At 40.3% G+C, this 13,995-nt stretch overlaps 1 pseudogene; it reads left to right on the plus strand.

The window, feature by feature from the left end:
- Positions 1-8,427: 8,427 nt before the first annotated feature.
- Positions 8,428-9,415, plus strand: LOC107535643 (mitotic spindle assembly checkpoint protein MAD2A pseudogene; annotated as a pseudogene).
- The last annotated feature ends 4,580 nt before the right edge of the window (positions 9,416-13,995 follow it).

The raw sequence follows: 13,995 nt of genomic DNA on the forward strand, positions 1-13,995 counted from the left end.
AAAAATTTCATAGATAATACATATATAGCATGAACCATAAAAGAAAAATTGATAAATTAGACTCAAAATAAAAATGTCTATTCTTGAAGAGAATAGACATTTTCTGTTAAGAAAACTGAAAAGACAAAACACAGATGGGAAGAAAATACTGCACAACACACATCTGATAAAAAATGTGTATCCAGAATATATAAAGAACTCTCACAATCAATAATATAAAAGCAGCTCAATTCAAAAATGGGCAAAAGATTTGAACAGACACTTCACCAGGAAGAGGAAAAGATAGTAAGTAAGCACATGGAGAAGAAGTTCAACATCATTAGCCATTAGGTATGTGAAAAATTCAAATTATAATGAGATACCATGCCACATACTTATTAAAATAGTTAAAATAAAAATGAACAAATTGACCATATCAAATGTTATAGAAGATACAGAACAACTGGAACTCTCATGCATACTGATAGGAATGCAAAAATGGCGCAGTTGTTTTGGAAAACAAATAGGCAGTTTAGAATAGTTAAACATACATTTACCATACGAGCCAGAAATTCCACTCCTAGGTATTTACCCAGATGAATAAAAGATACGTCTGCACAAAGACCTGTATGCACATGCCTATATTGGCATAATTTATAATTGTCAAAGACTGAAAACAAACCAAATGTCCATCAACTGGTGCATAGATAAATACATGTGCTACAGCCATATGATGAAATACTATTCAGCAACAACAAGGAACAAATTACTGATACACTAACAGGGATGAAGCTCAAATAAATTTTGCTGAATGTAAGAAGCAAAGCTCCAATGATTCCACTGTTGGACATCCTGGAAAAGTCATCCTGTAGGAACAGAAATCAGATCAGCAGTTGCCAGGGGCTGGGGGTAAGAGTTTGGAACAGACTACAGAGGAGCACGTGGGGACTTTTGGGGGTGGAATCTTGATTGTGGTGGTAGTTACGTGACTGCATGTGTTGGACAAAGTCATAGAACTATGTACCTACAAAAGTGAATTTTACTGTATGTGATTCTTTAATAAACCTGACTTTTAAAAAAGAACAGTGTGGCCTGGCCAGCGTGGCTTAGAGGTTGAGCATCGACCTAGGATCCAGGAGATCAAGGTTCGATTCCCGGTCAGGGCACATGCCCGGGTTGCAGGCAGGCTCCATCCCCAGTAAGGGGCATGTGGGAGGCAGCCGATCAATGACTCTCTCATCATTGACGTTTCTCTCTCTTTCCCTCTCCCTTCCTCTCTCTGAAATCAATAAAAAAAAAACTAAAAAAAAAAAAAAACAGGTTGGCAGGTCCTCAAAAAGTTAAACATAGAATTAATCCAGCAATTCCACTTCCAGGTATGCACTCAAAAGTGAAAGCGGGGGGGAAAAAAGTGAAAACAGGGACTCAAACATATATAGCAGCATTATTCACAATAGCCAAAAGGTGGAAACAACCCAAATGTCCATCAAAAGATGAATGGATTTTTAAAAATGCAGTATATACATGCAATGGAATATCATTCAACCATAAAAAAAGTGAAATTGTGATACACGCTACCACATAGATAAACCTTGAAAACATTATGCTAAATGAAATAAGCCACATGCAAAAGGAATGTCATATTATATTAAATAAATATTATAAAAGTCTATTGTGCTAATACAATATATGAAAAACGGGATTTCATTCTAATTTGCACTCTTTATTGGGGAGGTTGGACATTTCCCCCTCCATGTATTTGTTTGTTTTTTTTGTTTGTTTTGTTTTTATATCTTTATTGATCTCAGAGAGAGGAAAGGAGAGGGAGAGAGAGATAGAAACATCAATGATGAGAGTCATTGATCGGCTGCCTCCGGCGCGCCCCCGACTGGGGATGGAGCCCGCAACCCGGGCATGTGCCCTGACTAGGAATCGGACCCCGATCGCCCGGATCCTAGGTCGATGCTCAACCACTGAGCCACGCCCGGCCGGGCCTCCATGTATTTGTAATCACGTGTTTGCTTGTTTGTTTATTTGGTAATGTTCTTGGTGCATTTTTCTATTGCTGCATACATCTTTCCCCTGTTGATTAGTAAGAGACATTAACTGTTTATCTATTGCATATATTACATATATTTTCCCCAGTTTGCCATTTGTATTTTGACTTTGTGGTGGGATTTGGCATACAGAAATGTTTTGGTTTTGTTTGTTTTATTTGTTTTTACAATCAGAACTATTCTCTCTTCCTTCATGTTTTCTACCCTTAGGGTCATATTTAGAAAGTCTTTCTGCTTCCCAAGATAATAATAATACTTATTGATTTTCTTTTTTTTAATCCTCACTGGAGGATATTTTTTCCATTGATCTTTAGAGAGAATGGAAGGGAGGGAGAAGGGGGAGAGAGAGAGAGAAGCTTCGATGTGAGAGAGGCACATTGACTGGTTGCCCCCGACAGGGGCAGGGAGCGAACCAGCAACCAGGGTAGTGCCCTTGACTGGGAATCGAACCCTCGACCCTTCGGTCCACTGGCCAACACTCGAACTACTGAGACAAACTGACCAGGGAGATTTTCTTTATGGAACATTTATGGTCTCACTTTGCACAATACTTTGCATGTGGTATAGGGTAGAAGTAATAGTAGGTAATATTTATGGGGCACAGTTTATGTGATAGGTGCCATGTTCTTTTTTTAAAAAAAATTTTATTTCAGAGAGAGGAAGAGAAAGATAGAAACATCAATGATGAGAGTCATTAATTGGCTGCCTCCTGCACGTCCCCCACTGGAGACTGAGCCCAAAACCCGGGCATGTGCCCTGATGGGGAATTGAACAGTGACCACCTGGTTCATAGATAGATGCACAACCACTGAGCCATGCTGGCTGGGCCCATGTTCTTATTTTTTAACACCCATTATCTCTTTCGTCCTCACAACAAATAAAGTATGCATTGTTATTACCTTGGGAGAAATGAGGCTTAGGAAGGTTAAGTATCTTGCCTGCGATTACATAGCTAATCAGTGTCCCAAACGGCATTCAAATCCTAAGTCTCTTTACTCTCAGAGGTTTTAATTATTGCTGTACATATTTTCTACCTTCCTCCAAAAATCATCAGTCAATTTTTCAAATACCATTTGTTGTAAAATCCAGCATTTCCCTCACTGATCAAAATGCCACTCTTATCATCTAGAAGCCTTTGCTAAGTTCTTGGGTCTATTTCTGCCCTTTTCTGTTCTATCGATTCTTCTGCCTATTCCTGTGCCAGTGACATACTGTTCTAGTGACTGCTGAATTATTTATACATTCTATTATCTGGAAGGCCAAGTCATCCCCAGATGCTCTCCTTTTTCAAAGTTTTCTGATCTTCTCTTCATTATTTATTCTTCCAGAAAAACTATAGAATTTTGTTGCAACGTCCACCAATAAAGGGGCTCCATTGAGATTTTTGCTGGAAAAAAAGAGGGGGAAAAGCTGGGGATGCCTTGCACGCTGAGAACTGAGTTCATCAGATTCCTCAGTTCATAGCATACATGGTCTGTGGAAGGCCCTTCACTTATCTTAACCCCTTCCTTCCTTATTCTTTTTTTAAACATGTTTTTATTGATTTCAAAGAGAGGAAGGGAGAGGGAGAGAGAGAGAGAAACACCAATGATGAGAGTCATTGATCAGCTGCCTCCTGCTTGCTCCCTACTGGGGACCCAGCCCAAAACCTGGGCATGTGCCCTGACAGGGAATCAAACCATGACCTCCTGGTTCATAGGTCGATGCACAACCACTGAACCACGCTGGCCAGGCCCTTATTCTTGGTCTACATTTTCTTTCCCCTCCCACTGTTACGTGTTTGAAATGTGCCCTTGGATATGCATGTATCCTTGTAAGATACATACTGCTGTTTCCTGCCTATGTTTTAAACTTACATAAATTGATCTATGGATCTTTTTCTGTTTCTTTTTCTAAATTCAGCACTCTGTTTTTATGACCTGTTTATGCTGCTGCATGTAAAAACCTAGCTCATAGGTTCTACCACTATGGAGCACTGTATAGGATACATCCAACTATTCCGCTAGTGAGGGACATCTAGGATGCCCCCCCCCCAGCTCCTCATTTTCACAACAGAGCTGCAGTGAACATCCCTGTACATGATTCCTTATGGATCTGAGAACTCTCTGGAGTACAGAGAGTCTGCCAGATTTCTTTCTAGAACATCTGTACCAGTTTACACTACCATAATAAAGCAAGAGAATTTTTTAAATTCTCACCTGAGGATATGCTCCCGTTGACTTTAGAAAGAAGGAAAGGGGGAGAGAGAGAGAAAGAGGGAGAGAGAAACATTGTGAGCAAGAAACATCTACCAGCCTCCTCCCACACGCACCCCAGCTAGAAATCAAACCCACAATCATCATGATGATGCTCCAGTCAATCAAGCCACACTGTCCAGGGTGTAAGAGGATTTTTATTTCTCTAATTCTCATTATCACTTGCTATTTTCTAATTCTCTAATTTTTGCTCCTTTGATGGGTATAAAATGGTATCTCATTGCTTTAATTTGCATTTACCTGTGAATTTAAACATTTCTTCTTATGCTAGAGAGTCATTTGCATTTCCCCTTCTATGAATTACCTGTTAATAACCTTTTCCCATCTCTAGTGGGATTTCCATTCTTTTGTGTGGTCTTGTATCTTTCACATACAGGTACAGTATTTAATTCCTTTGGAGTCCGGGTTAGTGTATAGTTGTGATAGGAATCAGACTTTATTTTTCTCCAAAGAGTGAGACAGTTTTCCTGACATCATCTACTGAATAATTCCTCTCTCCATGTTGACTTACAGTGTCATCTTCATCTTATATCAAATTTCCACAGCTGTATGGATCTATTTCTGAGCTCTCCATTGTGTTCCTCTAGTTTATGTATCTATTGCTGTAGCATATCATTCTCATTTTATGACTAAGGCTTCATATTATATCAGAAAATCTTATTGAGCTAATCGCCCACCTCCCACCCCCCGCCATTGCTCTTTGTTTCCAAAATTAATTTAGCTACTCTAATGAGAATAAGTTTGTCCAATTTCTTAAAAAATCCTAACAACATTGCACTTAATTTAGACATAAATTTAGGGAGAATTGACTTTTTTAAGTAGTATAGGTGCATACATTTTAAAATAAAATAGAGCCCTGGCCAGATAGTTCATTTGGTTAGAGCGTCATCCCAATACGCCAAGGCTGCAGGTTCAATACCTGGTCAAGGCACATACAAGAATCAACCAATGAATGCATGAATAAGTGGAACAACAAATTAATGTTTCTCTCTCTCTAAAAATCAATCAATAAAAAGAATCAAAATAAAATAGAACTATAAAGTTACAATAAAATTCAGCAGTCCCTTGCTCTGTGCCTCCCCAACTCCAAGCCCCACTCCTTAGAAGCCACTACTTGCAGTGTCTTAGCTCTTCCTTCTGGTAGTTTTCTCCATGCCTCTAACCAAGGTATTTGCACTGTCATTTTAAGTGTTTCTATTTTAGATATTACCTATTGGCTCCTTACTATAGAAATAGGATTTTGCTCTATTTTGCAGCAGAGATAGACATACAGACACACACTCACATACACATACTCCTTCATCTTCCCAGTATAGTTTTATTATTATTACACTTTTAAAAAATCGATACTCAATGCTTAACTTCCTCTAACCATGTAATATTGCTCACAGCTAAGTCATGCAGCATGTTATGAATAATAATAATTTTAAAATGACCTTGCTTTTCCCAGACAAGAAAAAGCTAAAGGAGTTCATCACCACCAAATCAATATTACAAGAAATGTTAAAGGGACTTCTTTAAGAAAAAGAAGACAAGATAAAAAAATATTAACAATGAAATGGCAGTAACTACATACCTATCAATAATTACTTTAAATGTAAATGGATTAAATGCCCCAATCAAAAGACATAGGTGCCTGAATAGGTAAGAAAACAAGACCCCTACAGGTACTGCTTACATGAGACCCACCCCAGACAATCATTTCTTTACTCTCTTCTCTGGCTCTGCTCCCTCTCATTCTACATCTTAGATTTCTGTAGCCGCCCTGGCTGGTGTGACTCAGTTGTTTGGAGCATGATCCGTACACCAAAAAGTGGTGGGTTGGATTCCCGGTCAGAGTATGTACTTAGGTTGTGCGCTTGACACCCAGTAGGGGCATCCAAGGGAGTGTGCAGGAGGCAACCGATCAATGTTTCCCTCTCACATTGATGTTTCTCTCTCTATCTCTCCCTTTCTCTCTCTAGAAATCAGTTAAAAAATATATTTCTTTAACCTTATCTCCCAACTCTTTCTGCTTATATATTTTTATTTTCAAAGAGGCACTTCTTGCTGAATGTTCCTTTTATAAAGCATCCTGTTCTTATTTCATAAATTGATGCCTCTCTGAGCACTCCGGGGATATTAATCATAGCGTTTTTTTAAGTTCTCTCCCCTTCTCTCCATTGTTTCTGTTTCACCTGAGGGTCATCAAATGTCTGATTCTTATCTCTCCTTTTTTTTTTTTTTTTTTTAAGAGTGAGACACTAAAAGGTCATTAGAATCTCTGCATGGGTAAGGCTTGATATCTGGTAGCTTCACTGTGAGTGAGGGACCCAGCCATTTATTTGAATGACCCACATATATCAGTATCTGTAGGACTTTTCTCTCATGTGGTCAATTTCTCTAGAAAGAAACCATCCAATTCCAGAGAGGGGCTTGGTGGGAAGTAGTCATAATCCCAGTAGCCAATGTTCCTGAGACCAAGAGAGGGAAGAAGGCTGTTAAGTATGCAGGCTTCCACTCTGTCTTGCTCTTTTCAGTAAAGGGCCTCAGCCCTGCTCTCAGCTATGCCAGATGGTCTTAGCCCAGAGCCTTTTCAATCTTTCTTTCTTTTAAAAAATATTTTAATTGATTGATTTGAGAGAGAGAAGCCTTGATTTGTTGTTCCACTTATTTATGCATTCATTGATTGAGTCTTGTATGTGCCCTGACCGGAGATGGAACTGGCAACCTTGGTGTACCAGGACAATGCTCTAACCAAGTAATCTACCCGGCCAGGGTTTCAGTCTCTCTGGGGAGGGTACTTTCCGTCTTCTGTTGGGAGAAGACGATACCTGAATTTGCAGCCTTGGAGAAGAAACTACTACTTCTTTACACAATCTGTCAGCCGATGCTTCTGTGCTTAGCTCTAACCTCCACTCCCACCTTGAGAGGCGTTCAATGCTTCCAGCTTCTGAGACTTTCTACAGCTGTTCTTCAGAATGAATCTGCTGCTTCTTTCTTCTTGTGGCCTTATTTCTCGGGAGGACTTAGCAGAACAGAGACAGCTGAAACCTAAACCAGTTATTACTAATTCATTCTCTTTCCATCTTCCAAAATGTAGCTGATATCATTTATATGTTTCCTCTGCTGCGGTTCTCTTTGACCTATGGACTTATCATAGTTTCAGCTCTTCCCTCTGACTTTAACAGGGCAGCAGGAGGGGCCAAACAAACATTTAGATTTCATTGGCATGACTCACCAGGCATTCATTATGTTTTCTGTTTATCATATACCTCTTTTTCTCATTTAGTGCCTTATATTGGATAGGCTCAATTCTCTACTGTTGATTTAAAAGACACACCTATATTTTTTTTATTCCTAAATTGTACAGTGCTAATAAATGTTTACGAATTGGTTCTCTGAGGGTGGGGTGGGGATGGGGGCTGGAAGGCTGATTTGTAGCGTTTGCCAATTTCCATGGTATAAATACGCCCACCATGGCCAATTTCAAACCTCCAAGGTAACATCATGAACCTGGAGTCGGGAAGGGAGGTGCAGCAGTGCACCACTATATAATGTTTCTACCATACGGACATAATAGATGTAAACAACCTCACAATCATAGATAACAGTAAAATATAGGGGCATGGATTTTGAGTATTTATTACTTTTCAAATTTTTTCTTTTTTTCCTTTTTAATCCTCACGTGAGGATATGTTGGGTTTTGTTTTTTCCCCCAATTGGCTTTAGAGAGAGAGGAAGGGGAGAGACACAGAGAGAGAATCATCAATGTGAGAGAGAAATGGCAACCAGTTGCCTCCCAGATTCCCTGACTGGGGATTAAATCTTCAATCTGGGTACGTGCCCTGACCAGGAACTGAACCCACAACCTTTTGGTTTATGGGCTGACGCTCCAATCAACTGAGCCACCTGGCCAGGGCGAGTATTTATTACTTTTTTAAAAAATATAATTAGTTTAATTGTAAGTGTGCATACGTTATGATTTAACGATAGCTACGGTTAACAACTGGCTTGCTTAAAATTTATCAGCTCTCAGAAGCTGGACGAGCCAGTTCCAGCACACCACTGCCCTGTATTACAAAATCCTAGATTATATTTATTTTCCCTATCAAATTTTTGAGCATTTTATTGAGGTATAATCGACATACGAGAAGATGCGCATGCTTAAAGTATTAAATTTGATGTTTAGACTTCTGAACCCAGTGTTGGGGAGCTGCTGCGGAGCCCTGCGGTTGCCATCCGCGGTGGGCGCCTGCCGGGTCTGTGGGCCCGGCCGTGGTGGGAAAGCTCTCCCGGGAGTTGGGGAAACCATGGCTGAGTTCTTCTCATTTGGCATCAACAGCATTTTACTTGAGTGTGGCATATATCCATCTGGAACCTTTACTCAAATGCAGTAATATGGATACACCTTGCGAGTAACTACTGATCCTGAGCTCATGAAATATCTGATTCATGTGGTGGAACAACTAAAAGCTTGGTCATACAAAAGTTCAGTTCAGAAACTGGTGGTAGCCATCTCGAATATTAAAAGTGGTGAGGTCCTTGCCCTGGCCAGTTTGGCTCGGTTGTTAGAGAGTCCGCCCGCAGACAGAAGGGTCCCGGGTTCAATTCCCAGTCAAGGGCACGTACCTAGGTTGCAGGCTCAATCCCAGGCCTGGTCAGGGCTCGTGCAGGGGCAACCAATAGCGTGACACATCTCTCTCTCTCTCTCTTCTCTTCACCTTCCACTTTCTCTAAAAAAAGAAATCAATGGAAAAAATATCCTCTGGTGAAGATTTAAAAAAAAGTAGTGAGATCTTTGAAAGATGGCAATTTAATACTGAGTGTGACAAAACTGCCAAAGAAGATAGTACACCCAGAAAAAAGTCTCAGAAAGCTATCCAAGATGAAATCCATTCAGTGATCAGACAGATCACACCTATAGGGACATTTCTGCCACTGTTGGAGTTTCTTGTTCATTTGATCTTATTTATACAAAGATTTGGTTGTACCTGAAAAGTGAGAAGAGTCCAGACCACAGTTTGTTACCAATTCGGAGCAAGTCCACTGGGTTCCTTCACTACTACAATCCACAAAGCAAACAGCAGGGTAGCCTACAAATCCCTGTCCATGACCGAAGCTGAGCAGAAAACAATCGTGTAATTCTCAAATGTGTGTTTCTTGAAACCAAGTCAACTATAGTTCATGTCTTATTTCATTGATTAATTTTTAAGTGGGGAAAACTTTACATTATATTTTATTGAACTGTGCATAATTGCTCCATCTCTTGGTATCTGTTTGACTTTCCATGGGGTTGACATAATTTTTGGCACACTGTTCAAGAGGGAGCCAGCAGATTACATCAGCACTGTAATGTCAAATCCTTTGAAGTGGTAACTGTAGATGGAAAAACTTTTGCTATAAAGCTAAATGCCTTCCTAAATCAGATCTTTTGGTCAATACCTTAACTCAGAATATAAGTAAATATGAAACACAGCAAAAGAAGTCTGAATATTCAGAATCTTTGTTTAGGTCCTAAAGTAACTGATAATCCACAATAACAAAATATTGCTATTAGGTCCTTTTGCCATTTATTTCATTTGTATAGTTTCCATGTTGAAAAAAATCTCCAATATTTGATTTTAATGTATGTAACTTACACCTACAAAGCTATCACTATTTCTTCTGTTTAAATTCCAGTGATACAGAACTTTTAAAAATGTCTTTTTGTGTTTTATAAAATCAATCTTTAAATGACAATCATAAATAAAGTTAAATGTGTATTTTTTTTAAATAAAATTTTATGTTCTGACATACATACATCTGTGAAAATATTATCTTTGTCCTCAAGCTTCTCAAAATTTTATGCTGGAAAGAAAATCATAATGTCTACTATTCTTTGATTCAGAATTTTTTTGTCTCTAAGAATTTTTTCTACTGAAAATATCTATTTGCTGCTATAAGAAAAAAGTGGATAAAATCGAGACAAGCAAAAACAAGAGATAGCCACTAAAGGTAAGGTAGGAAGAGAAACTGTATGAAGAAACTATCACTGAAAAAGTATCTCCCATATCAGTAATCCGTTATATAAACGTACAGCCTTATAAATGCATTATAAATGTACGGCCTTGTTCACGATTCTGTGGGTCAGCAACTTGGGTTGGTGTCATTTGGGTGGTTCTTCTGCTGGTCTTACCTGGAGTCATTCATCTGTCTTTAGCCAACTGGGATCTTTACTGGGGCTGAATGGGCTCTACTCACTTTTCTGACAACTGACCAGTGAGACATAGGCAGGCAGCTGGCTGGACATCCTTAGTTCTCTTGCATATGGCCTTTCTATTGGGCTCTTCAGACTTGTTCACATCTCAGTCTCAGGGTTACAGCCACAGACAAAGGGGGTCAGCCCTTTTGTGCAAGGACTTTTTCAGCCTCTATTTGCATCACATTTGCCATTGGCTAAGCCCAGAGTCAAAGAATGAAAGAATCATTTCCACCCCTTGATGGGAGGTACAAAGGGACTTGCACACAAATGTGGGAAAAATCATTGCAGCCATCTTTGTAAACAAGTGATTACCCCCACCATCTATTCGATATACATGTATTGAGTAAATATCATGGGTCATATGCTAGACCTTAGGCCTAAAGAGAAAACAGGCACATCATCTGTGCTCAAGAAGATCTGATTTAGCAGACAACCCAGACAGCTAAGCTAACATCCTAATGCAGTGCAATTGCAGCTACAGCAGAGTTTAGAGGATACTGTGCAAGTAGGTGGGAGGGCACAAGCTTCACACTGGGTGAGAGACCTAGGAAGGCTGCCTGGAGGATGTGGCTGCAGAGGAGAGTCTTTCGAGCCTCTTAATCTGCCTTCTCAGTGGGTAGAGAGGAAGGGGGTGGACAAGGGAAACATTGAGAAATGGAGTGGGAGAACTAGCAGCTTCTAGCAGCCTTCAACCTTCAACCACCCTCCTTTCACACGTTAAGTATGAAATCACAAAACTAGGATGGGAGCCTAAAGTTAAGGCGAACAACAACAAAATGTCAAGACCATTTTTCCTGAATATCCCCAGCATCTCAGTGTCAGCAGATTCTCCATAAAAGCCCCTTTGTCGAAGTGATTTTCCTAGAGGGAGGTTGTGGACAGAGTGGCTCCTGCTCACAGCTTTGGGTCTGGAGCGCTGTTTTTCCATTTATTCTCAGCGATGCCACCATCACAAGTTTCTGGGCAAAGGCTATGATTGGCATCACAGCCAAAATGCCCTAAAGCACAGCAGAGGGGTAAGGGGGAAAATGTAACAGGGGTATAAAGTACCTGGTGTCCAATAAATGTTGAATATTTTACTTATTTTTTTAAATATGTTTTTATTGATTTCAGAGAGAGGAAGGGAAAGGGAGAGGGAGAGAGAGAGAGAAACATCAATATGAGAGCAAAACATCCATTGGCTGCCTCCTGCACGCCCCCTCCTGGGGATCGAGCCTGCAGCCCAGGCTCGTGTCCTGACCAGGAATCAAACCGTGACCTCCTGGTTCATAGGTTGACTCGCAACCACTGAGCCACACCAGCTGGGCAATAAATGTTGAATTTTTTAAAAAATGTTTGGGAGGAAGGATGAATAGCCAAAAGTTATTTGTGTTTATCTCTGGTTACTGGAATTTAGGGGAAGGGGAAACTTTCATGATTTCTTATATTTACTTCTATATTGTTTGAATATTTTACAATCAGCAGATAGCACTGCTAGTGTTATGAGTTTAAAGACTTTGAAAAGAGAGCCAAAGGTCTGAAACGTTATCACCTGATACTACTACTACCACCAATAAAAATAACTCTTAGTGCATACTTGGTAGGTGCTAAGCATATTACAAGGATTTAACACATAACTAGGTACAGTCATTTTCCTTGTTGCACAGATTAGGAGAGCAAGGCTCAGCTAGGTTGTATAACTTGTCCAAGGTGGCACAGCTAAGAAATGTCAGCCTGAGAGTTTGACTCTGTATCACTATGCTTTACCAAAATACTACTATCAGCTGGGGAAAGAGATAGAGATTCCTGGAAATCTGTGAGTAAGGTCTAGTGTAAAGCTGCAAGTGTAGTTTCTTTAAAGCTCATATTTTACCCTTAAACTTCATTATAAGTTACTTTCTGTCTCATAATGCATGGACATTTGTTTAAAAATAAAAGCATGTAAGTTATTTCCCATCAAGTCAAATGAATGTTCCAGGAAGGTGCCCCATGTCTATCTTGGGGCTTCATGTGTCCTGGACACACCACTGTGTATATCCAGAGAACTGTCTGCCCCAGGTTGAGAAACACAGACAAAATCAGTTCTCTGTTGCTTCTGGCATCTCTGGTAGATCAACTAGGTCAGAATATTTTCCTAAGATCCTGAAAGAGATCAAACATCAGTTAACTCTGGTCTGTACCCTGGTTCCAGTTCAGGGATATATTCTTCCTCTTAAGTAAAGCAAACCAATCTCCACAGCTGACAGATTGGTGGACCTGCTGGCCAGGGTATGACATTCCTCAGGCTGGCCCCGGCTGACCCTGACTAGGTCAACTGTTCCTGACAGCCCACAGCCCACTTTCTAGGAATTCACACACAGTGACTGCTGCAATGATACAGTTCAATCCGACTCACAGTTGTTAAATGTTTAGTAAGTGCAAAAGTTCATCCACACACAAAAAAGCAGGGATGGGGGGGGGGGCCAAATAGATAGTGGTAATGATTGCACAACATTGTGAATGTAATTAAAGCCACAGAATTGTACACTTAAAAACAGTTAAAGTAGCAAATTTTATGTTCCATATGTTACTGGAGCAATAAAATGTAAAGAAACAAATTTATCCACAGATAAACAATATTTGGTATGGGCCTCAAGGATTTCTGGGGGTGGGCATGGCAACTGTTTCAGATGGATGGAACTACTGGGCAAGGGGAGAGCAAATCTAACGCTGTAACCCCTTACTGAGACCCCTTCAGTGGCTCCCCATTACTCTTGGGATACAGACCAGAAGCCTTAACAGGCTTATGAGGCCCTATGTCACCATCTTTCTGATCTCATTTTGTGCCACTTCTCTCCTTGCTTTTCCTGTCCCAGCCACCCTGGCCTTTCTTCCTTTCAACACACCAAGCTCCCTTCCACTTCAAGGCCATTGCAAACGGACTTTTTCCCTTTGCTTGAAAACCTTTTGCGTCCCACTCCATTCTTGGCTAACACAATTTAAGCATCACTTGCTCAGAGAAGCCCCCCAATATGGGTCAGATTCCATGTTAGATATGCTGATAAAACCACATTTCTTGTGGTAGTAGCTGAAAATCACAGCAAAACTCCAAAGAACAGTGGCTTAAACAAAACTAGAGTTTATCTCTCTTTCACATTCAGAAGTCCTGAGCTAATCCACGGTGCCCAGAACCCAGGTTTCTCTCATCTTCTTGCTCCGCTGCACACGGCTTTCATTCCCAAAGTTGCCTCGTGACCCAAGACAGCAGCTGGAGCTCCAGCCTGCATGTCCACATTCCCACAAGCAAGGAGAAGAGAGAGAAGGAAAGGGCAAACCTCTCCCTTTTGAAGACATTTTCTGGAAGTTTACATACCGTTTCTGCTTACATACCATTGGCCAGGATTTTGTTGTAGTTGTTGTTGTTATTCCTGACCTGAGGATATTTTCTCCATTGATTTTTTAGAGAGAGCGGAAGGGAGGGAGCAGAGAGTGAGAGAGAGAGAAGCATTGATGTGAGAGAGAC

This window comes from Miniopterus natalensis, chromosome 17 (genome assembly GCF_054644295.1).
Source record: "Miniopterus natalensis isolate mMinNat1 chromosome 17, mMinNat1.hap1, whole genome shotgun sequence".
Lineage (NCBI taxonomy): Eukaryota > Metazoa > Chordata > Mammalia > Chiroptera > Miniopteridae > Miniopterus > Miniopterus natalensis.